The sequence below is a fragment of the Cryptomeria japonica genome, chromosome 11, assembly GCF_030272615.1.
Source record: "Cryptomeria japonica chromosome 11, Sugi_1.0, whole genome shotgun sequence".
NCBI lineage: Eukaryota > Viridiplantae > Streptophyta > Pinopsida > Cupressales > Cupressaceae > Cryptomeria > Cryptomeria japonica.
In genome coordinates this window covers 477,311,559-477,335,448 of record NC_081415.1, presented here as the reverse complement: position 1 = coordinate 477,335,448, position 23,890 = coordinate 477,311,559, and positions in this window count along the sequence as shown.

Genomic DNA, 23,890 nt, shown 5'->3' with positions numbered 1-23,890 from the left:
AGATCATATCAGGGAAGATCTGATTTGATTTGTTTTGCCTTGAGGGTGATGAGGAAACCCTAACTGCCTACAATTTGAATTAGCTTTTGGCGAGAAAACCAATCTATAAATATGAAGGCCAAAGACATAGTTAAGATGCTACTGAATAGAAGAAGGGTGTTGTTGCAAAGTGATTAAGTGTTACTTCTACATGTGAGAGAAAATCAGCCAAGTGCTCAGCGAGTATTTGAGAAAAGAGGGAGAGTGAAGAGAAGAACCGGTAGTGGCTATACGAACAGAGAATAAGTGAAGAGAGCTACAAATAAGACAGACAATGGACTGGTAGAGTATAGCACCGGTAAAAGTGCAGAGTGGTGAGGAGGAGATCCAATAGAGAAGAAGAAGAGAAGAGGTGTACCGATAGGGTTTGGTGGTAGTAGAGAAGCAGGTGAGAGCAACAAAAGAGTGATTCGGTGTAGCAAAGAAGGTATCTCACTGACAGAGTAAGGTATAAGAAATGGTTGCAAGATTCACTTGTAACAAGATAACTACTTTTGTAATTGATGTTTTGATTGTGAATACTGAGTTGTAGCTTGGTGCAGGGGTTGGAGCTCCTTTGGGTTGTTTCCCATAAACAAGTTAGGGGTTGGTGCTCCTTGGGTTGGTGCCCTGAATCAGGGGTTGGTGCCCTAAATCAAGGGTTGGTTCCCTAAAAAATTATAACAGAGTTTTGATTGTGAGGTTGGATTGGAGCAGTAGACTTCAGGGGTATTGCTCACTGAGGTTTTTATCATCTTGGGTTTTCCTTGTATATATTGGTGTTATGTGATGTCCCTCATGTGATTGCATTGGTGTTGGTCTCCTTATTAACCGATAAGTCTGCATTGAGTTAGATCCATTAACTGGTATGCACACCTAGGTCGTTAAAGGGAAAACCAATCTATAAATATGAAGGCCAAAGTACCCGGTTAGGGGATTTGATTGTTGCAATGATTAGAAAATAACAAGTGGTGTGATCTAGTAGTAGCACAAATTGCTTGTATAGATCCTCTTCTACACACTCAACACCTCATTACCAACATACTCTACAACTTAATTCTTTTGCCTTCACACATAACATATCTCCTTCACTCATACAAAATAATTCATTGTGATGTCAATTTAAAGACATTTAGATTTCATGTCGGCCTCTAGAAATCATATCACAATTACCTAGGTGTAGTGTATTTGGTCAAATAATCATAACACATCACAAAAATATCACCAAAAATTATCAGTAAGGATAACTCATCACATAATCAATGAATACTAGCTAGAACAACAATACTGGTTGGAGTTAAACATATAAAACATTTATCCTTTGATGCTCCTATGATAATCTCCATTGGATCTTCAAGTTGATGTTGAGTTATGTATAACCACTAGTTGTCACCATGTACCGGTTAGATATAAACCTCTAGTATACCAGTTGTAATATAAAAAACTTTGAAGTCACACCGGTAGACAATATGGACATATGTGTGTGTATGTGTTTCATCAAGGACAACATATGATGAAGTTATTCATTATAATTTTTGTAAGGAAAGCACAGTGTGGAAACGCCTTCCTAATGTCAATTAACAAGGAAGATCAAGCAAGAATGCAGTTCAATTTTTTTATAGAACATTAAGAATAACAAAGACAAAACACATAGAATAAACACAAAGACAAAACACAAATAATTAAGGGGGAAAACCCTTTCGGGAAAAAACTCACCACCAATAGTTGAAACACTTTATTTCCAATAAATGAATTTACAATAAAGTTTCATTATACAACTACAGGTATTCATTCTTATATTCTCAGGAACTGGACACTACAATTAGATCTCGGATATTAGTTATACCATAGTTATCCAATGGCTACATATATCAGATTGTCAACAACTGCACCAATGGTTTGAAGTCTAACCGTTTGCGTCGGTCTGCATTCATGAGAAACACAATACCCCACATGCACCAGGAAGTAGGGTCAGTTCATATTCATATACACTGACAAGACCATCTTTAGTGTCCAAGTGTTTACCTTTCGGAATCTAGTTCGAGCACACACCCGTAGTCAATCTCTACTCCATCGGTCATCAGAAAGACCACAAAATAATTGCTCTGATCTCCTAATAAACCAATGACTCCACTAATGCGGCTCTACCACATGGCACCCCCTAATTGGCTTCGGAGTCCCTACCCTGCCGCCTTAGCAGGACCTCACTAACCACCCGGAATGAAGCTCTTCTTTGTTGCTAGGTCATGATGGAAAGTCTAACGAGCAATTTACCATCGTGACCAACAACCACCATCGAATCTTCTATGATCGCTATCCGATCATCTGCAATCTGCTTGGCCTTTAACTCGCCTTAGCCACTCTCCTGCCGAGTCCCACCACTTGATCGCCATGTCATGAGGGATAACAATTCGGGCACCTCACAACCTCGCTACAACAACAACCGTTGATAGTCCTAGAATTTTACTCCATCATTGATCTTCCTCGGATCTGCCATTGGATCTTCTTGATTTGCATGACCCTTATCTCACCTGGGCCACTCACTTATACCATGTTTCACTTCCTGATTAGCTCCGAAGTCCCTGCCCTGCCACCTTAGCACAACCCCACTAACCTCTATAATGAATCTCTTCTTTGTCGCTGGGTCGCGATGGATATTCTAACGAGCAGTTTCCCATCATGACCTAGTGACCACCATTGGATCAACCTTGATTTGCTTGACCTTTATCTCACCTGAGATGCTCTCTTACCAGGCCCCACCACTTGGTCGTCAAGCCACGATGGATAACGTTCGTGCATCTCACCATAGAGGTATAGTGACAGTCATTGATCATCTTGGACTTGCTCACCCAATAGCTCGATCACAAGAAGAGGGTTCCATCGGCCCATCAGCAAGAGTCACACCAATAGCTGTTCCATCAGGATAGGTTACTCTGATCAGTCTAAACATAAGTCAAGTTAATTTGAGACACATTTCCAAAAAATTTTGTGGTGACCGTTAGGATATCAACATCGGGAAATTCAATGTGTAAAGAATGATCATCTTGAAGTGGTGCCTCCGCTAGTTGGTCTGCAATGACTTGCCCCTTGATAGATTTTATGTCCACATACTCAATATCAAACTCGCTCAGGATCATGATCCATTTTTCTAATCTTCCTGTTAATGTCGCCTTGTTGAGCAAATACTTCAATGGATCGATTTAAGCAATCAACTTGATGAAGTGAGATAGTAGATAGTGTCTTAATTTTTAAGAAGAAAAAACTACCTCCAAGAATTCTTTTTCTATTGGTGAATAGTTGGGCTCGTATCCCACTAGTGTTCTATTGATGTAGTAGATGACTCATTCTTTTCCTTCCTTATCCCGTTGTGTGAGTAGAATTGCTAATGATACTTCAATGGTTGATACATAGTAGCAACGACTTTCCTGAGATTGGTGACATTAGGATGAGTGGTTGCATGAGATAGGCCTTGATCTTGTTGAATGCTTCTTCACATTGATGGTCCCACTTGATATTAACAGTTTTGTGTAATAGATGAGTAAATGGTTGACATTTATTTGCTAGTTGAGCAACAAATATTCTGATTAACTGAAGTCTTCCTTGGAGTGATCTGATTTGACTGATATTTCTGGGAGATGCCATTTCCATGATTTCTTTGGCCTTAGCTGGATCTACTTCAATACCGCTAGTTGAAACAATGTATCACAATAGCTTGCCTGAAGTGACACCAAAGGCACATTTCTTGGGATTTAGTTGTAGCTTGTACTGTTCTAACCGGTCAAAGATCTTTTCCAGTATCCCTATATGTTCTTCTTTGTTGTATGATTTGGCCAATATGTCATCCACATAGTCTTCCATGAATGTATGCATCATGTCATGGAATATCATTGTCATAGTTCTCTGATATGTAGCACCTACGTTCTTTAGTCCAAAAGGCATGACGTTCTAGTAGAAAGTACCCCACGGACATGTGAAAGTTATCTTTTCTTGATCTTCAGGTGCTATTTTAATCTGATTGTATCCAAAGAAACCATCCATTAGAGAAAACATGGAGTGTCCAATAGTTAAATCCATAATGATGTCAATGTTAGGAAAACAAAAGTCATCCTTTGGACATGCATTATTAAGATCTCTAGAGTCTATGCATACTCTGATACTTTTATCTGGTTTGGAAACATGAATGATGTTTGATACCCATTGCAGATATACTACAGGTTTGATGAATCCTACATCCAGTAATTTCTTTAGTTCCACTTTGACCAAGAGAGCGAAATGAGGATGCGTCTTCCTTAATTTCCGTTTAACTGGTTAGGCTCATGGACTAACATTTAAGTGATGCATAATAAGCTCTGGATCTAACCCTGACATGTCTGCATATGAACAAGCGAAATTGATTTGTCGTCATTTCAAAAATTCCATAAATTGTTGCATTTCTTGTTCTGATAGAGAAGTTGATGGATGTAGAATCTTTGGTTGCTCTATTGTCCCAATGTTAACTGCCTCTGTTGGTTTGATCAAAATTGATGACCTTTCTTGATAGTACTCAGGTAAAGTGTCAAATCTCCCAGCTTCCGGTGCCTCGAGGAGGTTTTCACTGTTAGATGTGTCCTTTCTTTGTACTTTTCCTAGGTCTAATGTTGCCAATAAATGGTTTTCAACATTAGACTTGGTATTGTTTTCTTTATTTTACTTTTTGCGACTGGGAGATTTGGCACCCACTTGACTGGAAGATGTGTTGTTGAAATTCCTGGTGAAAGTTGTTGCAGGTTTGATTGCATTAAGATATACGGATATGACATGGTCATTAGGAAAGGTATCAATGGCAGTATGTCTTTCAGTTTCCCAATCAATAAGTTTAGGGTGGATTAGAGGTAAGGGGTCCTCAGGTTGAGATGTTTCGAGGGTATCAAAGGTCATGACAGAGATGTCAAAGTTTTTGATATGTACTTCAATGTCTAGAATGGTACTCTCGTTAGAATGACCTCTTGCAAGTAGCTCCTGATTGTCCTCGATTAAGCCCAAGTCAATCGAATGTGATTCTAATTCAAGTGGGCTAGTTCCTAACATTTTCCCTGCATATGTATGAACTACATCGACTCCTACATCTTCTTCAAAGCAATTTTCTTCATTTGATTCTTTAGAATGATAGGAATCCCATTCCCATTCATTAGAATCTGTCTCACTTGCAGCTTCCAATCTGCAGATTTGTTCATATAGCATTTGATTTGTTTCTTCTATTTTTCTTGCTATATCTTTTCTTTTCTCATATTCAACTTCTTCTGGACTGAGATTGAGTTATGTCAACCTTGCTATTAGCTCTCCTTGATTTGTACTAGGTTCTTGCTTTTTTTGATTGAGAGTTAATGTTGCTTGGGAGGTGCCTTTAGTTTGTTTTTCTTGTTGATCAAAAGGTTGCTTCTTTTTCCATTTCATGTTTGTTTGTTCTCGGTGCTTGGTAGCTATTTCTTCCCTTTCTATTACAAGTTGTTCTTGTGTTTTTTCATATTCATCTTGTTATTGGCTAGAAGATGTGTTCTCTGGTAGAGTAACTTGTCCATACCCTAAGCCCGATTTGTCTATAGCTTGCTGAGTATGAGGCTGGGTAGGTTCTGAGATATCATCTTTTCTTTTTCCTAGATGACTTGTTCCACTGTATCCCAGATTTTGAAGGATGTTAAATCCTTTTCCATACTTTTTTGTAGGTATTCTGACATTGTTGATCTTTTGTTGGACTTCTTCATCCTTGTATAGCCATTGTAGCGCATCTTTGTCTTCCGTTTCCTTTGATAAAGTCCCAACATTAACAAATGCTCCATCAAATATTGGAAGATGTTTCACAATTGGTTGATGTTTAGAGTTTTATGGTTTTCCATAGGATTTAGAAGAAAGTGGTAATCAGGATAGTGAATATTCTTCGTTCCCTCGATCACTTAGCTGCATTTCTTTTTCCATACTTGACAAAATTGAGGCAAATGAGTTTTCCTTGGTTTGTGTGTTTGAAGATGATGCCTCCCTATTATGAGGAACTATGACCTCTTGAGTTGGTTTTAGATTACTACAATATTGAAATGGATTTGAATCTGCTGAGATTGTGATTTCCTGACCATTGTAGGGAAATTTTAGGCACTGATGATATGTTGATGGAATAGCCTGTATGTCATGTATCCATGGTCTTCCCAAGAGTATGTTGTATGATAAGTCCTAGTCTAGAACTTGGCATGTTGTGTCTTTCTGCAAAGGTCCCACTTTGATAGGTGATACCACAATCCCTTTAGAGGAACACTCTTCTTCATCAAATGCTTTGATGGTGATCTTTTTCTGGGGATCAACTGTGTCTTCTGAATAACCTAGAGCATGGACAAGACTCAATGAGAAAATGTTTAAGACAACTCCACCATCTATTAGGACACATTTAATGCATGTCATGTGAATGAGGAATTCAATATGAAAGGGAGCATTATGGGGATGTTGCAAGGACATGTCATCTTCTTCGGTAAATGATAAGCAGTAAGGGGTTGTGAGGTGTCCCACCATGGTTTGGAATTGATCTATATCAATATCTTTGGAAACTATTGTATCTACTACTGCTCTTTCTAGAATTTCTTTGTCTGCAGATGAAAGCTTTAAAAGTTCTAAGATGGATATTTGCGTGGGGGTTTTCTGTAGTTAAACCACTAGACTGTATTATTTTGTAGTGGATGATGTGTTAGTTGTAAGACCTGGTAAAATAACTTTGGCTTTGCTTCTTGTGATAGCATGAGTGGGTTCTTGATGTTGTTTCTCTTTAACCACGATCACATTTACCACATTTTCATATGGATGAGCATAGTTCACCTTTGCTTTACCTTTACCGTTATGCACTATTGATGATTCACCCTTCTCATAGTTAGGAAGTAGAGTTTTGGAAGCTGTGTGAGATTCATGTGTCGTATGTCCATCCACAGTTATCACTCCATTATCAATCAAATCTTGGATGACATGTTTTAACTGCTGATAAGCATCTGTTTGGTGCCCTTTGTTTTGATGGAAATCACAATAATGGTTGTCGTTCCACCAAGCAGGTTTTACCTTGGGTTCAAAGTTTCTTGCTTCTGGCAAGGTAATCAACTTGTTTGCGAGAAGCGTCTTTAATGCTGACCCAAGTGGCTCACCAATATGTATAAATTTTCTTTGAAATAAATTATTGAAAGTTGATTTTTGATGATTGTTGTTTTGTTGAGCCGTTGCTGAGTGATTGGATAAATTAAAAACCGGTTGCTTTGGTTTTACATTGTTGTTATCCACTATCCCATCATTGACAAAATTTTGGCTTATCATTGTTGTTGTTGTTATTGTTATTAGGAAGATGAACTCCTTCTTTGTATAGCTTCAACTCACCCTTCTTTACCATAGCTTCTTCCATTTTGATTCCGTTATCAACCATTTTTTCAAAATTTTGATGACATTGCATTTTATGATTATAAATCATTTGATCATTTAGGTTGTCGATGAATATATCCATTTTCTCGTATTCTGACATTGCATGAGGATATCGTGAAGATAATTGTCTCCATATCTGTAGAAACATCATGAAAGGTTCTCCACTCTTTTGTTTAGTATTGCATACGTCTAGCATTGTGACCTCATGTTGTATATTGTAAGAGTATTGTGAAACAAAATTATCCACCAATTTTGTGAATGACCTAATTCCATTTGGAAGTTTGGAGAACCATTCCATAGCTAGTCCACTTAATCTATTTGGAAATAATCTCATCAAGTATGTATCCTCATGTGAAAAATCCATACTCATCATGAAAAATTCTCGTATATGATCTTGGGGATCAGTGCTTCCATTATATTTATCATATCTTGGAGTTTCACAACCTATAGGAAATGGTATCATGTTTAGATTTATGTCAAATGGGTAAGGACAAATTTCCTGAAGCGAATATCTTCTAACAGTTCCTCTCTGCATATCTTGAATTTGTGTTTACAACGTTTGTATTTTTTGTGTAAGAGTTGTGAGAGGATTATCCACATGAATTATTCTTGCATAACCATGAGTTCACGCTCTAGTATGATCTTGGTCTCTTCTCATATCATCCTGACTCTTTCTTGTGTCCTCATTAGATTTGACATTGCCGATAATTTCTACGTCATCCTTTTTGGGAATGGAAGTTTTCTCATTAGTTCTTGTGTTATCAGGGATTGACGTGTCATCCTTTTTGTGACTGGAAATCTCCTCATGTTGTTTGTTATCATGGAAAAGGTTACGTCTCCTGTGTCCTAAATTGCTCACATCAAAATCTTGGGGGAGTGTAGCACCAGATTTTGCTAACATTAGGAAGTATTTTTCTTTTTCTCCCTCCAATATTTTCTCCATAATTTTTTTGAATTTAGGATCTTGCTTGATTTCTTTGATGTGTTGATCAGTTATCTCTTCTTCTTCTTGTATTTCATTTTAGTATGCCATGTCCCTATAATCTTCAGTCATTTCAAATGTTTTTAATTCTATTTCTTTGATCTTTCGTCTCTAAGCCCTAGTTAAAACAAGCATACACATGTTCTAAATGTTTTGTGAGATTTAAATCTTCTATAATGTGTCGTAATAAGTGATCAATTGTTGAGGTAAATATTATAGATGGATAAGACACAAAATGATATTTTCAAGTATTTGCTTATTTGCAAGTTTTTCGATCTTAGTTTTGGAGTGCAAATTTTGTGATTTTTGATATGACCAAGTTCAATAGGAATGATATATCGTATAATAGAAAATGATGTTAATCTGATCAAGCATTGTAATTTCATGATAAAGGATGATAGATCCTTATGAGAAACTATGTTTGAATGATCAATTTATCAAAGAAAATGTGATTTTGCACTTTAAGATGTTAGATCTTGAACTTGTTGGAGTGAATACTTGAGAACCTTAGTGTGTCTAGCTTTGAATCTGTTTTAACAGAAGATAACCTGACTGGGTGACCCAAGAACATGACCTAGTCTCTATGTTTGACTGTCTAAGAAATGGGTTGTTTTTGTTTTATGATTTCGGTGCAGTTTACCAGAAACACTAACAAAATGACCAGAAACACTGCTATACTGACCAGAAACACTGACAAACTTACTAGAAACGCTGAGGAATAGACCAGAAACGCTGCTATACTAACTAGAAACACTGAGGAATAGACCAAAACGATGCTATACTGACTAGAACCATTGCTATACTGACCAGAAACACTATGCTGCAATGCAGTGACTCTAAAGTTCAAAACAATGATGTTTAGACTTAGAAAATTTGGTGTTTGAACTTAGGAGATTGTTATTTTGACCCAACTTTATGATTTTCAGAGTCAGATAATTGATATTTAGACCTAGCAAGTGCAAACTAGAAGATCTAGTGTTGAAACATGAGCAATTTGACATTCAACCCAAAAGAGTTGTTGTTTAGACCAAGAGAGATGACATTTAGACCAAGAACTCTGTTGTTTATACCAAGAACTCTATTGTTTATACCAAGAGCATTGTTGTTGAGACCAAGAGAGTTGTTGTTTGGACTAGAAACTCTGCTGTTTAGATCAGAAAATCTACTGTTTAGACTAGGAACTCTGCTGTTGAGACCAAGAGAGTTGCTATTTGGACTAGAAACTTTGTTGTTTAGACGAAACTTTGCTATTTAAAATTAAGATGTTGGAACTTAGACAATGGTTGTTTTGACTCCAAGAGTTGATGTGTAGACTAAGAAAATTGATGTGTAGACTAAGAGAGAGATTTAATGTTGAAATATGAGAAATCTAACATTCATACCAAGAGAGTTGATGTTTGGACCGTGAGAGATATTGTTTGAACTGAAAGAGCAACGGTTTGGACTGAAAGAGCTACTATTTAGATTGAAAGAGTGACTATTTGGATCGTGAGAGCTACTGTTTGGACCAAAAGAGCTAATGTTTGGACTGAAAGAGCGACTGTTTGGACCAAAAGAGCTAATGTTTGGACTGAAAGAACAACCGTTTGGACTAAAAGAGCTACTGTTTGGACCAAAAGAGCGACTGTTTGGACCGAAGGAGCTACTATTTGGACTGAAAGAGATAATGTTTGGACTGAAAGAGCGACTGTTTGGACCAAAAGAGTGACTATTTGGACCGAAAGAGCTACTATTTGGACTGAAAGAGCTACTGTTTGGATCAAAAGAGCTAATCTATTGTGAAACCTGTAAATTTGATAATTTGAAGTTTGAGTTTGAAATTTTTGTTGTATTTCAATGGATGATATCTTGACTTGACTTACAAACACATAATTCAGATTGTATTTTTGTCCCAAAGGACATATAAAGTGTATGTTCAAGAAGCTTTAAAGAAAGCCCAAGTTTTCATGGGTTTTGAACAATTGAAAACACACCATTCAGTCTATCCTAAGGAGATTGGCTTCTTTATTAGTTCTTATCCCACAACTTGGTACCCTGTCAGCTCACACAACCTTGTCAACCCCTAAGGGCACCCATGTTTTTTCCTTTGCGAGAACTAGTGGAGTCCCATTATGAGCCTAGCAATAAGGTCTCAAAAGGGGAGTTCACACATACAATCAAGAGGGACATATGGTGAGTGTCTTAAGGAGAGATATTTCCCCCTCCATGCACTAAGAATTTAATAATGTTCAGAGGTAAACTGGGTAGCTTCTAATTTTAATTGGAACTAGTAAGGGATCCATTCGGCACATCAAGGTATAAACTCAATTAAGAGGTCTCCCAACATTGACAACCAAGGTTTGATATACCCAAAGGTACAAAGGAGAGATATTCCTGAGCACTATGGTTGACTTGATTTTCATAAAATCACATTTATTTAATACTAGGGTGGAGTACTTGGTGTTAGCCGCTCCCACTTGGGTCATTCCCCTCTCACCACCCTTAATGGCTTTGGCCTTATAGGCTCCTCAGGAGGGAAGGCCCGCTAAAGATATGCACTATTGAAAAGAAAATATGAGTCTAGGTTTCTGATCACCTAAGAAAGGTGAGAGCATACTCGCCTATCATCAAAAACACATAAGACATGTTTGTTCATTTACATTGTAATTAGTCTATGTGCCTAATTTATCAAAAATAAGTGCAAACTCCCATGGCTGCAAACAAAGTTAATAGTTTATATTGCAATCTTTGATGGCGAAATGGTTTATGACTCTGATATTTCATAGCAAAATAAGTACCTACAAAATCAACAAAATGCAACTTAGGTTCAGGAAAATGATAGTCTAGAAGCAAAAATAAGAAATGCAGAATACAACATTAGAAAAATTAATGAAAAACTAAAAACGCTATCAAATTGACCAAGAACGCCATCAAATGTGTCAAAAACATTGTCAAATTAACCCAAAACACTATTCTGAACACCAAAAATGCTACTGAATTGACCAAAAATGTTGCAGAATTGACCAGAAACGCTGTTAAACCAATCGATAACGTTGTCAAATATACCAGAAATGCTACACGACATACCAAAAATGCTAAAGTATAGACTGAAAAAGCTAAAGCAGAGAAAAACATAAAAACAAAGTTGAGAAATTTTCCTTAAACATCATTTGAGGTGTCGGGACGCTACAATAGAGACCAAGAATGCAATTTGGGAGCCCGAGAGAGCTAATCTACACATCAAAAGATATAATCAACCTATCAATGAGATTTCCTGTGAGAAAACTTGTTAAAGATCAAAGGGTCTAGGCCCCACGGTGGGCGCCAATTAATGTGATGCTAAAAATGTGGTAAATAGAATAGGCATACACATATAATGAGACAATTAAACATAATGGAAATCTTAATTGAAAACTAAATTAAAGATGCAAACCATAAGACTCCCTTGAAATGTCCCATTTTCCTCTATTCTTGAGGACCTTGAAGGTGTTGGATTGTTTGGCTCTCAGCGGAGCAATGACCTCCAAAGTGGCAACTCAAGAGTTGAGTAGCTACTTCATGATTGATTGTGCAAATGATATGAAATGAATGATCTAAGAAACTAGATTAACATGCTATGATTAATCCAAAATGCTAATTACTAGATGATTGAAATGAAAATGCCTATAGTAATGATGCTAAAACTATGAATGCAAGGCATCCTTCTTTCTCCAAAATTAGGGGTATTGATAGGAATGCCAAGGCCAAAGCTGAGGTGGCAAGAATCGACGGTCCAGATTGGATCTGAAGATATCAAGGGTCAAGATTGAGAAAGTTGGAGGAAGGGACACTTGTCATCTCTGTGGTGACAAGTGTCAAGGATCCTTGCTCATGAGAGAGTAAGTGTCCAAGGGAGGAGACATGTGGCAAAAGTACCATGTGTCTCAAGGGGAGAATATCCAACTCATAAGAGGTTAGGATAAAAGAGGTTAGGATGTGCAAGGGGATAGGGTTAGCTAGACCCTAGGATTAGATAGAATGGGTTAGGTTAGGTGGTTAAAAGTTAGGAGCCATGTGCTCATTTGAATTTAGAAATTCAAATAATTGGAAAATGGTAATTAATCTCACAAACTTGAGTTTGTTAATTTTAATTAGGGATTAGAAGAATCGACGAAAATGAGGGGAATTAATTAATTTAGAATTAATTAATCAAAGGGGGATATGAAATGAACTATATAAATAAATCATGTAGATTTATTTACTAGTATATGAATAGGTAAATTAATTAAATTGCTTATGAATTCAATTAATTGGGAAGGGGAATTAATTAAATAATTGTGTATTTAATTAACTATCTTCAGACCATTTTTAGGTGTATATAGTGAGTGTTGCTGATTTTATTTTAGATTTTAAGAAAAATATTATCTACAAGTATGCAAGGCACACCCATAGGTCTCAGTGGTTGAATCAATAGTTCAGGATGTGTATAACTCTTTCATGATTGGCACTATTGTATCAGTGGTTGATTTTGCAGAGAACTATACATTGCAACCACAAAATTAGGTACAATCTCAGTACTACAATTCAATCCAGATTTCTTTTTTTGTTCATATTACTTATAGACATGCTCCTGATAGTATAGAAGAGGATAGGAAAATAATCAAGTAGTATTATTTTTATATGAGTGATGATATATCACACTCCTCCGAGTATGTGCAACATTCTTTCAAGAATTTTTTTGAGTTTTTGCATGAGAAAGATATTACAATTGATCGACATCTCATATGGTTAGATAACTATACGGGTCAATTAAAAAATGCCCATATGTTTTATTGGTTGAGTAGAATGCATTTAGAGAGGCGTATACCTCATATTTGGTGTTTTTTTATGCTGGGTATGGGAAGGCAGAGCATGATGGAGCAGGTGCATGTTTGAAGAGAGCTCTAGTTAAGGAGCAATTGAGGATTTCAGGTGCAAAGATGCACGTTCTATTGTTGATTGGTGTAGTTCAACATTGTCACATGGAGGTACTCTTTATTCAGTAGTGACCAGATTCTTTTGGTTGGCTGAGGAGGGCACAGTGGGAGACATATTGGATTGTCAAATAATTAAAGATTCTTCAAATATGAATTCATTTCTCATCTCAGATGCAAGTACATGGACTATTTGGACATGAGTGTTAGCTTGTTTTTGTTAGAATTGTGTTCGGTGTGATTGGGATCAGTGTGAGTCAAGTGAGTGTGTTGATACGTGGGTTCCACAATATCTAACTCCTTTATCTCAAATAATATCCTTGTCAAATGATGACATGGAAAGTTCACTTGAGTATGACCGTTTATCAGATCTTGTACAACTAGGACATGTTTTTGCAGTTGTTGCACTGCAAGGGAATGAAGAGAGATCAAAATATTGGTTGGAATGATGTGTACAGGGAAAACAAAATCTAACACAACCAGTAACAGATGATCATGGGTTCACATATCCTACAAGTTCAGTTGTTGTTGTGGGAACTTGGTTGTGAACATACATGATTAGAAAGAATGACATACCATCATTTGAAGACTATGAGAGACACAACCATTCTCATGTATTCACACCTTATTATAGATACAAATGTCAATTTTTTGAGGCATCAAGCCAAATCGAAGACCAAAGAGCTATGGACATTGACTACTACTGATCATGAAGCAATACTCAATACTCTTAAGCAAAGAGATGACCCTTCAGGCACACCTGAGTAGTAGGTCTTTAATGATGTCTTATTTTTTTTATCATGCATTTCATTTCAAACAATGACCATAAAACTTTAATGTTCAAGTTTGTTATGTGTATATTAAGGATGTGTTCAAAATGCAGGTCTATTGATGAACGTTTTTTTTGCAACATGTTTTTTAAATGCACATACTAAGTACATTCAATATAATTCGAAGGGACGTACTTTGCAACATGACTTATTATCATGCATTTGATGAGAATTACAATTTTTGATAATAAACAACACTTTGACAATTTTTGATGATATAGTTATCGCAAAAACTTTATGCTCATGTAGGTCTTTTTGATGATATACAACACTATCACATTATGATTTTTGCGTCAACATAGTGGGTTCACTCGATATAATTCGAAGGGACATATTTTTATGGTATATAATCCCACCTTTTCATTTATTATCATACATTTTAGTTGAAGTGATTATCATAAAGCCTTTATGTTCATGCATGCATTTTATGTGTAGACTAACAATTCTTAAAAATATAGGTTCATGCTAGATCATTCACCGTTGACTAGTTTACTCTTGGTGATGGTAAATATTCCTTGGGGTTATCAATATTTAGCTACTTTTAAGTTTTATTTTCAAGAACTGCAAAAATTTACAGCCAAACACAACACCATATGCTCTATGTGCATTAATGAGATTAAATTTTGTGTGTAAACACTAAGTCCCTCACTTTGTGAATGTGATTAAATTGTGTAAGCTTTCACACACTATATCAAGTGGATGTATTTCCATTCATAAATGACAATATCTACCATTGTCTTCAACCATGCAGAGAATGCAGTGAGAAGGTCTTTAATCAACATGCGTCTTTCTTCAAAGTTATAATTGTAGACTTTGCAAAGAAACTGGTAAGTTTCATAATTAATCTTGTACGTCTTAAAAATGTTTCAAATGATCTATTTATAATTTGACAAATTATTTTGTATTAATTGTTATAATTTGTTTCTTATAGCACATTCATTCTGCATAAAATGGCTGCTTATTTTGGTCTTCATTTATATGCAGGCATTGCTCTACGTAAGCTTTTCTCTTAGGACATGGGGATGTCTGATGTAGATGAAGTGGGATGTTGTATTTGTATATGGATGTGAATTGATGTAACTTTGTTATGATTATATACAATGTCCATGAGAAAATTGGTTTAGTTATATTGATGATATATAATGTATCTGTACATGAGTACATTGGTGTAGTTGTATTGATAATGATGAAAAATCATGTTTGCATATTCGTTCATGGATTTCACATGCAAGCGTAATGGTAATTATGTGTATAAAATACATGCATATATTGATGATCATTATGTGTCTATAGTGTAATGCTTGTTTATCTATAGTTTTTTATTGAATGAATCTAACGATTTTTTCATCTACTAAAAAAATGCCGCTTTAATAAAATTGCAGGGAATCTTGAAAAACAGAGATAGGATTTTGTAGGGACCCCTTTCGTAGCCCCGTAGGTTCAAATAAATTGTTTTCAGGTGCCACAGATTCTGAGTTAGGGCCCGTAAAAGTTTGACAATTTTTAGCACTTAGGGCACTCAAGGGAAGACGTCGGTAGGGTATGACCCCAAGTGTTCGACTGGGGGGGGGGAGGGAAATAGGAGCCTGACAAAATGAGAAATTGGCCACGTGAAAACATTTGATTTGAATGAGACTGGTGATTTTTTTACCAACTGAAAAAATGCTACCCTAATTAAACCATAGGGAATCTTGAAAAACTGAGATGAATAATTTTGACACATGAATCCCCCATTGACAACTTTTGAGAAATCTTGAGCAATCTTTCCAATATCAGTAACCTATGACTAGACATAACAAATATTGATCTAGATGACCTTATTATATAAAAAATGATTATATTTCACCTTATTTACATTGAGAATCCATCAAAACACTTGTCTTCCAAATTTGACCTCATGGAGGTCTGATGAGCAAGGAGGTCATTAAATTTGGTGAAGTTGCCAAAGGCAACCAAATTTAACACTTATGATTTAGATTAAATGAATTATATATAATTTGAATATTATACAAACAACACTTACAATGAAACGAAATGAATTGTATTGTTCATTAAATAACCATTGTTAATTATTGGATTGAAGATTAAAGTTTAAAATGATAACACCATGCACACATGAGCAACAATTTATATGATCATCCCAATATACATGCCAAATCGACATGTAAGCATCCCAAAACTATCTATAACATCCTAAGCTAGTGATGGATCATCAAAATTGATCCTCTTCGCTGCATTGCTTGGCTCTGAAGGATCCTGCACAAGAAAAAACAAACCTTGATTAAGATTAGTTATATTATATAACTCACATTCGAAAAGTTAACATAAAAATGAACTATAATTTAACTATTCTTGTTTACCTCATCTCCACGTTTTCTCTTAGGCTTTGAAGGACTCTTGATGTATGTCTTCAGTAGAGGAGGTATGTTTTCAATATTTTCATACACAGCCTACATATGTTCACAAACATGACATTGATACAAGTTAGCATATAATTGTCATTGATAATAATGAATTATATCTACTAAACACAAAATAAAATAAACACATGTACTCAAGGCATCTCTTTTTCTTCTTCTTCTTCTTCTTCATCTACAGGTATAGTGGGTGTAGTCAACAAGGATGTGAAGCCGAGAATTTTTTGTACATATACACAACAAGTATGTGAAACTATCAATCTATGGCTAGATGTGTATAATCATTATAAGTTATTTAAACTATTCATTCAATCATATTTGCATTCAATTACCTTTCCCTTGTCTCCAACTTCACTACCAAATCCCGAATCGCATAGCCCCACACTCGCGCTACTTGTGCCCTACAAGAGTAAAATAAGATATACATGCAAGTTACTACATAATCTAATTAATGTCAATATAAATGATGAGCATGTATGTAAAATAAAATACAAACGAATAGGTGTAATAATATATGTATAGTATCGCTATCAAGGCCAAATGAAATGGCCGTCAAGGTACCCTCCTATATCTTTGTCAACTCCTCCTCTGTCATCAACTGTTAAATAGACAATGTAAATAAACATTATTACTTAATATTATCTAGATTATAAATATTCATTTAAAATATAGAATGAACTGTGAAAATACAAATCTTACCACTACATCATCAACGTATAATGAAGGTGACTCCTCGCCTCTAGCATGTAAGGACTCTCCAGGGTATCCTCCAGTCCCTATCATAACATTTGGTGCATCATGCATCTCATGCACCTCATAATTTGCAATGTGTGTAGGAGGATCAACAAGCTGTCCAACTGGACCCAAGCATAGGTGCCCACACATGACACAACTATGGGGCACACAAATGTGTGGAGCTGAGGAGGACGTGTCAGCGCCACTCGATGCACTGCTACCATAAAAAAAAGATTGAGCTACTGCCCCAGCCTGAGAAACCAAAAGGTTACTCAAAGAGTGAATAACCGATATGGTCTGTGACGTCGCCTCACAAATACTATCTAGATGCTACAGTGGAGGTGGGGGATCAACATGAGCAGGGGGGACATATGGGCCCTGGACTACTCTGACTGCCCCAGGTCTATCTTGGGGCATAGCTAAACTCACACTCTGGAAAGGTTGGATGTTAAAGTAGTTCACAAGATTTCCTAAAACAAACTCAGCATACAATTTTTTGATGAAGTAGAAGGGGACATCAATATTTTTGTTGGGTGGTTTATCGAAAACCATCCACCAACGATCCCAAATTTTTTTCACAATATCATCATTTGTGCACCATTTAATAGATTGCTTTTTTTGGGGAGTCTACGGGTTGATTAGTGTGGGGATTAACAGACAATGCCATGATATCGGCTTTGGATATCTCAAGATCCTTGATCTCCTTATAGGACAAGCTATCCACATATTTTTCCCTCATAGAATCTCACCACAAAAGAGCAACATTGTGCTCCTTAGTAATGGTTTATATACTCTTTATGATGGACATGAGGGGATCAAACATTGGGTTCAGGCGAGGGATCCTACGATAGACATCTGCAATCCCCCTCAATTGGTTCAAATTTTGTGCAATTAAATCCTGAATTGAGGGGGTGTTTGGCAAAGGAGGGTTTTGTGCAGGAGGGTTTGGTTGTTGCAGTTGTGGTTGATCAATGTTTTCATTGGTATCCCCCAGTTTTAACCTAATTGAATGTAAACAATTTAATTTAGTTAACAAATTTGAACAGTTTTGTATTTGATTTAAAAAAACCTAGTTTTCATGAAAAAAACATATTTTGAATGAAAAAACAAATAAACATAAAAAAAATGCAAAAAATTGAATGAAAATGATGAAAAACAATAAAAATCCTACCTTTTATTGGATTTTTTTGCAAATTTGGGTCACAAGATCGGATATCGGGCCCAACCGGATATCGATTTTGCTTGAATTCGCATAGCATGTGGATAAAAAATAACCCAGGGGCTGTCACAATCCTCTTTTATTGTCTTAGAGAAATCGGATATCCAATTTTTATAGTTTAATTATTTTAAAATAACAATATATTATATAATATTATATTATAATACATAATATATAATATAATATAATAATACATTATATATTATATATTATATATTATATATTATATAATATATAATATAATATAATATAATATTATATTATATAATACGTATAATATAATATATAATATTATAATATAATAATATATTATATATTATATATTATATAATATATAATATAATATAATATAATAATATATTATATATTACATATTATATAATATATAATTATATATTATATAACATATAATGTATTGTATAATATATAATATATAATAAAATATATAATTTATTTTTTAATTTAAAATTACCTATAAAAAGCGGATATCCGATTTGCCCAGGTGTTTACCATGCCAAGGTGTACTGACACCCAGGCCAAGCAAAAAGTCAACACAGATTTTAGCATTTTTAGGCGAGTGGAATAGGCTATTTTTTTCACATCGCCACTTTTTGGCCCCCCATGATCTTGCACTAACCCATTCATTACTGCTCTACACATGTTTGACTTGTGACCAAAATTATTGCATATGAAACACTGACCGGTAAAGGTAGAAACATTGTTCATGTTGTCCATTCCATTATTCATCCTACTTCTACATTGATTCACCATATGACCAAATTTATTGCAAGTAAAGCATCTACCATTGAATTTTTGAGCATTAGCTTGTCTTACCAGAAGATTCTTGCTTTTCTTCTAATCAAGTTTTGTATTTCTTTGTCCAGATCTGGAGGATTCACCTTTGTCAAATCCAAGTCCTCGCATGTCATTTCCATGTCTTTGACTCTGCTACATCTCATCAAGCCTTGTTGAGCTATCTTTGAATTTGTCTTTGTATTCGTTAGCAGTAGCAAGTTCATCCCTTAAGGTAGCAATCTGTCTTTCAAGTTCTTTACCATTATTCCTTGATTGTGTCAACTCAAGTTTCAACTGATCATTCTCATAGGTAAGCCTGAAGCATTCATGTGCTCTTTCCTTCAATGATTGTTCTAGATTCTCTTCATTATTCTTTTGGTCCTCAACCTCCTTAGTCAACCTCATCACAATGTATTGCATCTCATTCTTCAAGGCAACAGTCTCTCTTTCAAGCTTGTTAACTTCATCAGCTTTAACCTGGTATTCCATGATTTGATCTTCTTTCTCCTTCATCTTGTCTCTTGAAGTGTTCACTTGATCCTTCAAGTCATTGATGAAATCATCAACATCATTTAGGTTTTTCTTCAAGGTACATATCTCATTTCTAGTTGCATCAAGATCCTCAAGTGCTACACTGAGTTCTCTCTGAAAGTCAGAATCCATTGAATCAATCTCCCAGACCATCCTCCTCAGAGGAACTAGGCTTTGATACCAATTGTTGGAATAAGGGATAACTGAGAGGGAGGGGTGAATCAGTGATCTACCAGTTAGCAGATTTTCAAATTTAACTTTCAACCACCAGAAGAAAATACTTGAAACGGAAATGGAGAAACATAAAACAAACAACCATAAGATCAGAACACCGGTATTTTTACGTGGAAACCCAAATGGGAAAAACCACGATGGCATTTTAACCCACAATATTATTCCACTATGGCTAGTAGCAAAACAATATTACAAAATGGGAATCCACAGGCATTCAGGCACACTACCTAGAGCTAACTACTCAATTACAATAACCCGAAATGCTACAACCCTCAGGGAAGTCTCACTGAGTTACAAAGTTGTTATAGTGCTGAATTATATGAAATCTGAAATAACATCTACAATGCCTAGATGAGTTTCAGTTAAGTAATGAATACACTGACTGGATCACCTTCTCTGTTATGCTCTGCTTTGCCCTGTTCTCTATCTCAGTAAGCTACCGGATCAAGAATGTGCACATGAAACTGTGCTACAAAGGATTCTCGATCACCTCTCGCTCACATACAATCACATCATTCACCAAAAAGATCATCCACACCAAACTTATATACTGGCAACCACAAAATAAATCATACATCATGTCGGCCTACTAGTGTAACGTGTAGTCTCATGTTGGCTTGACCGGATCACCAAAACAATAATAAAATGATGTATCTAATTCAACCCAATTAACTCAAACACGATTCAATGCACCAGAATCACCGAAAATCTTTCGAACCCAAAAATGCTCTGTTCTTCCTAAAATACCAGTTAATAAGCTACCGGTCACCACCCACTTCTTGATACAAAGAATTATGACCACCGGATCGAATCTCCATGAAAAATTTCCATAAATGACAACCGTAAACCAATAGTCAGCCACTAGAAACCACCAGATGAGTGTCAATTGCCAACAACTATTTGAAATACAAACCTTCAACATCCGCAATACTTAAAATAGTACAAATAAAACTCATCTTAACAACTAGAGAATAAGTTTCAACAAAACCAATGCCCTTTTTCTATGCAAATCCTTTAACAATGAACCTAGATTTAAATCTATACTTACCTCCATCTTCCTCTTTCAACCTTTAAACCCATTTGTTTTGTAAAGCCTTTTTACCTATAGGCAACTTACATAATTTCCAAGTTTGATTTTTACACAAGGAGCCCATTTCTTCTTTCGTGGCAAGCTCCCACTGAAACTTTGTATGCACTTGCATAGCTTCATCCTATCCTTATGGTTTAGAATGATATGCTAACAAAATAGAATACAAAGAGGGAGAGAACCTATCAGGAGGTTTATGTTGACCATCTAACATTCATTGGAGTTTGTGTTATTTCTGGTTGTTGTTACGGGGCATAAGGAACCACTAGAACATCACTATCTGGAATATCATCTATCACAACAAAATCCTTTTATTTCTTCTCCTGTTGTTGCAATTGATCTTTTTACAACACCTTCTCACTGAATACAACATCCCCACTTCTCACAATTTTTCAGATTTTCAACATCCCAAAACCTATAACCAAATTTATCAATACCATATCCAATGAAAATAGATTTTTTTGATTTTGCATACAGTTTGGTTCTATTTTTAGAATCTACATGTGCAAATGCTTCACATCTAAAGGTTTTAAGGAAAGAATAACTCACCTTCTTACCTATCCATGCTTCCTTTGGAATACCACAACCCAGAGGAGATGAAGGATCTCTATTAATTAAATATACAACAATATTGTCAACTCATGCCCACATGTTGCTCAACATGAAATCTCATGCTCCTTGTATGCTCCATTATTGTCCTATTCATGCACTCAACCACTCCATTTTCTTGTGGAGTTCTTGGAACCATTTTCGGCCTAGGAATTTCATTAATGGAACAATAATCCTTAGATTCTTTTCTGCAATACTCACCACCGTTATCAGATCTGCAACATTTTAATCTTTTACCTATCTCATTTTCAACTAAGCTTCTCCATTTCTTGAATGTTTCAAATACATTAGATTTATGCCTAAGATAGTAAATCCAAACATTATCGTTGGATATGCTTTGGTAGATGTGTATGTAAAATGTGGAAGTGAAGGTGATTTTTGTTAAATATTATCATTGGAGATGCTTTGGTAGAAATGTATGTAAAATGGTTAAGGGAAAAAAGTGGGGAGGGGCTCTGCAACCAAGGACGAATACGAACGGTCCTTGGAGGTAGGTCGGCTCTCTAGCCGGGGGCTCCCAAGCATACCGGGAGGCCCCCACATTTACTCCTACTCGTGTCTCCATTAATGGAGAAAAATAGGGTTGGGGTTGGTATTAAAACCAACCAAAGCAATACTGGAGTGAAGAAATCATTCCGCCAAGCATTTGAAGGACACTGCATGACTTTCCCAGAGGATGCGAAGTTCGAGCCAAAGGTCCTCCATGATGCAGCAGCAAGCCAGGCCCGCGAAGAAGATGAGGTTGCCTCGGCTCCAAGAGTTGTCATTAAATGTAATACTTCCATGGTAGATTGCATTTCTCAAGAAATTTTTAGACTTAGGAATTCTGCGATTTTTTTAGCAGCCCTTGATGTAGATAGAATGTTGTCTAGACAGTATTTAAATAGATGGTTTCAAGATATTTGGTTTTCAAAACTTGGCATTCATTTTTCTTTCTATAGAATGTTACAAAAAGGGTTATTCCTTATTTTTTTCAATAATAAAGAAACACAGAAGAAAGTGCTCGATAAGCAATTTTGGAATGTAGGAATTAGGGTCATTCCTTGGAACCCTGTTGCATGCAATGAGGAAATCATGGAACTATCTAACCCTAAATGGGTCATTATTAGAAATGTTCTACCATTCTTATGGAACCATATCTCAAAAATTACCGAACCTCTAGGAAAAGTGATTAAAATTGATTCTTCTGCTGCTTTATTACCCCATATGGATGTGAGAGTACTCATTGCCTTCAATCCTGGCTTGACTTTTCCCTCTAAAATTGATATATGTATTGAGAACCAGTTATTTTCATGTCCCTTAGAGTATTTGGGGGGAATTAATGCATGTCATAAGTGCAGAAGAAGTGGGCACTTCTTCAAAAATTGCCCTCTATTAGCAGGGAAAAACGTTGCTCCTTCCAAGAAGACCTCTATTTGGTATCCTCTACACTCTACCTCGAAAGACTCCTCAAACCCTAAACAGACTGACCCTACTCCTCCCCCATTACACCCTGAATCTTCACCTCCCGTCCCCACCAACCATTCACAACCTAACCCTCTCGACCTGCCACCTCCACTTGGCCCTGATCCCCCACTCTCTAACTACCACCCACAAGGTTGCGCTAATCCACCCAGTGCTCCTCCCTCAATTGTTGAGTGTTTATTTAAATATCAGAAGGCCATAAAAGAGGCCAATTTGGCTGCTAGTAACTCTATCCCACTAGAATTTGATGTGGTTGGGTTTCCCACTAATAATGGTGGACCCAGAACCCAAAATGCACAACAAATTGTCCTTGAAAAATTGAAAATGGCTGCAGAACACAAAAAACAACTTGAATTATCATTAAGTAATCAAAAAAGGATATTGAGTCCTATACCATGCCCTTCCTCCATGAGTTGATCAAAGGGGATGATGGTGGTGCTCAAGATACCACCAATGCCCTCTATTTTGTAAGTCAATCCCCTTTGGGGTCTGAATGTAGGGGCAATTGTGACATTCTTGGGGAGATGAGCATCCCTCCCATAGTTTCTATTTCAAATACTCCCTTGGAGACCAGGGTTGAGGGTGAGGGATCACAAAACCCCACCACACCACTTGAGCT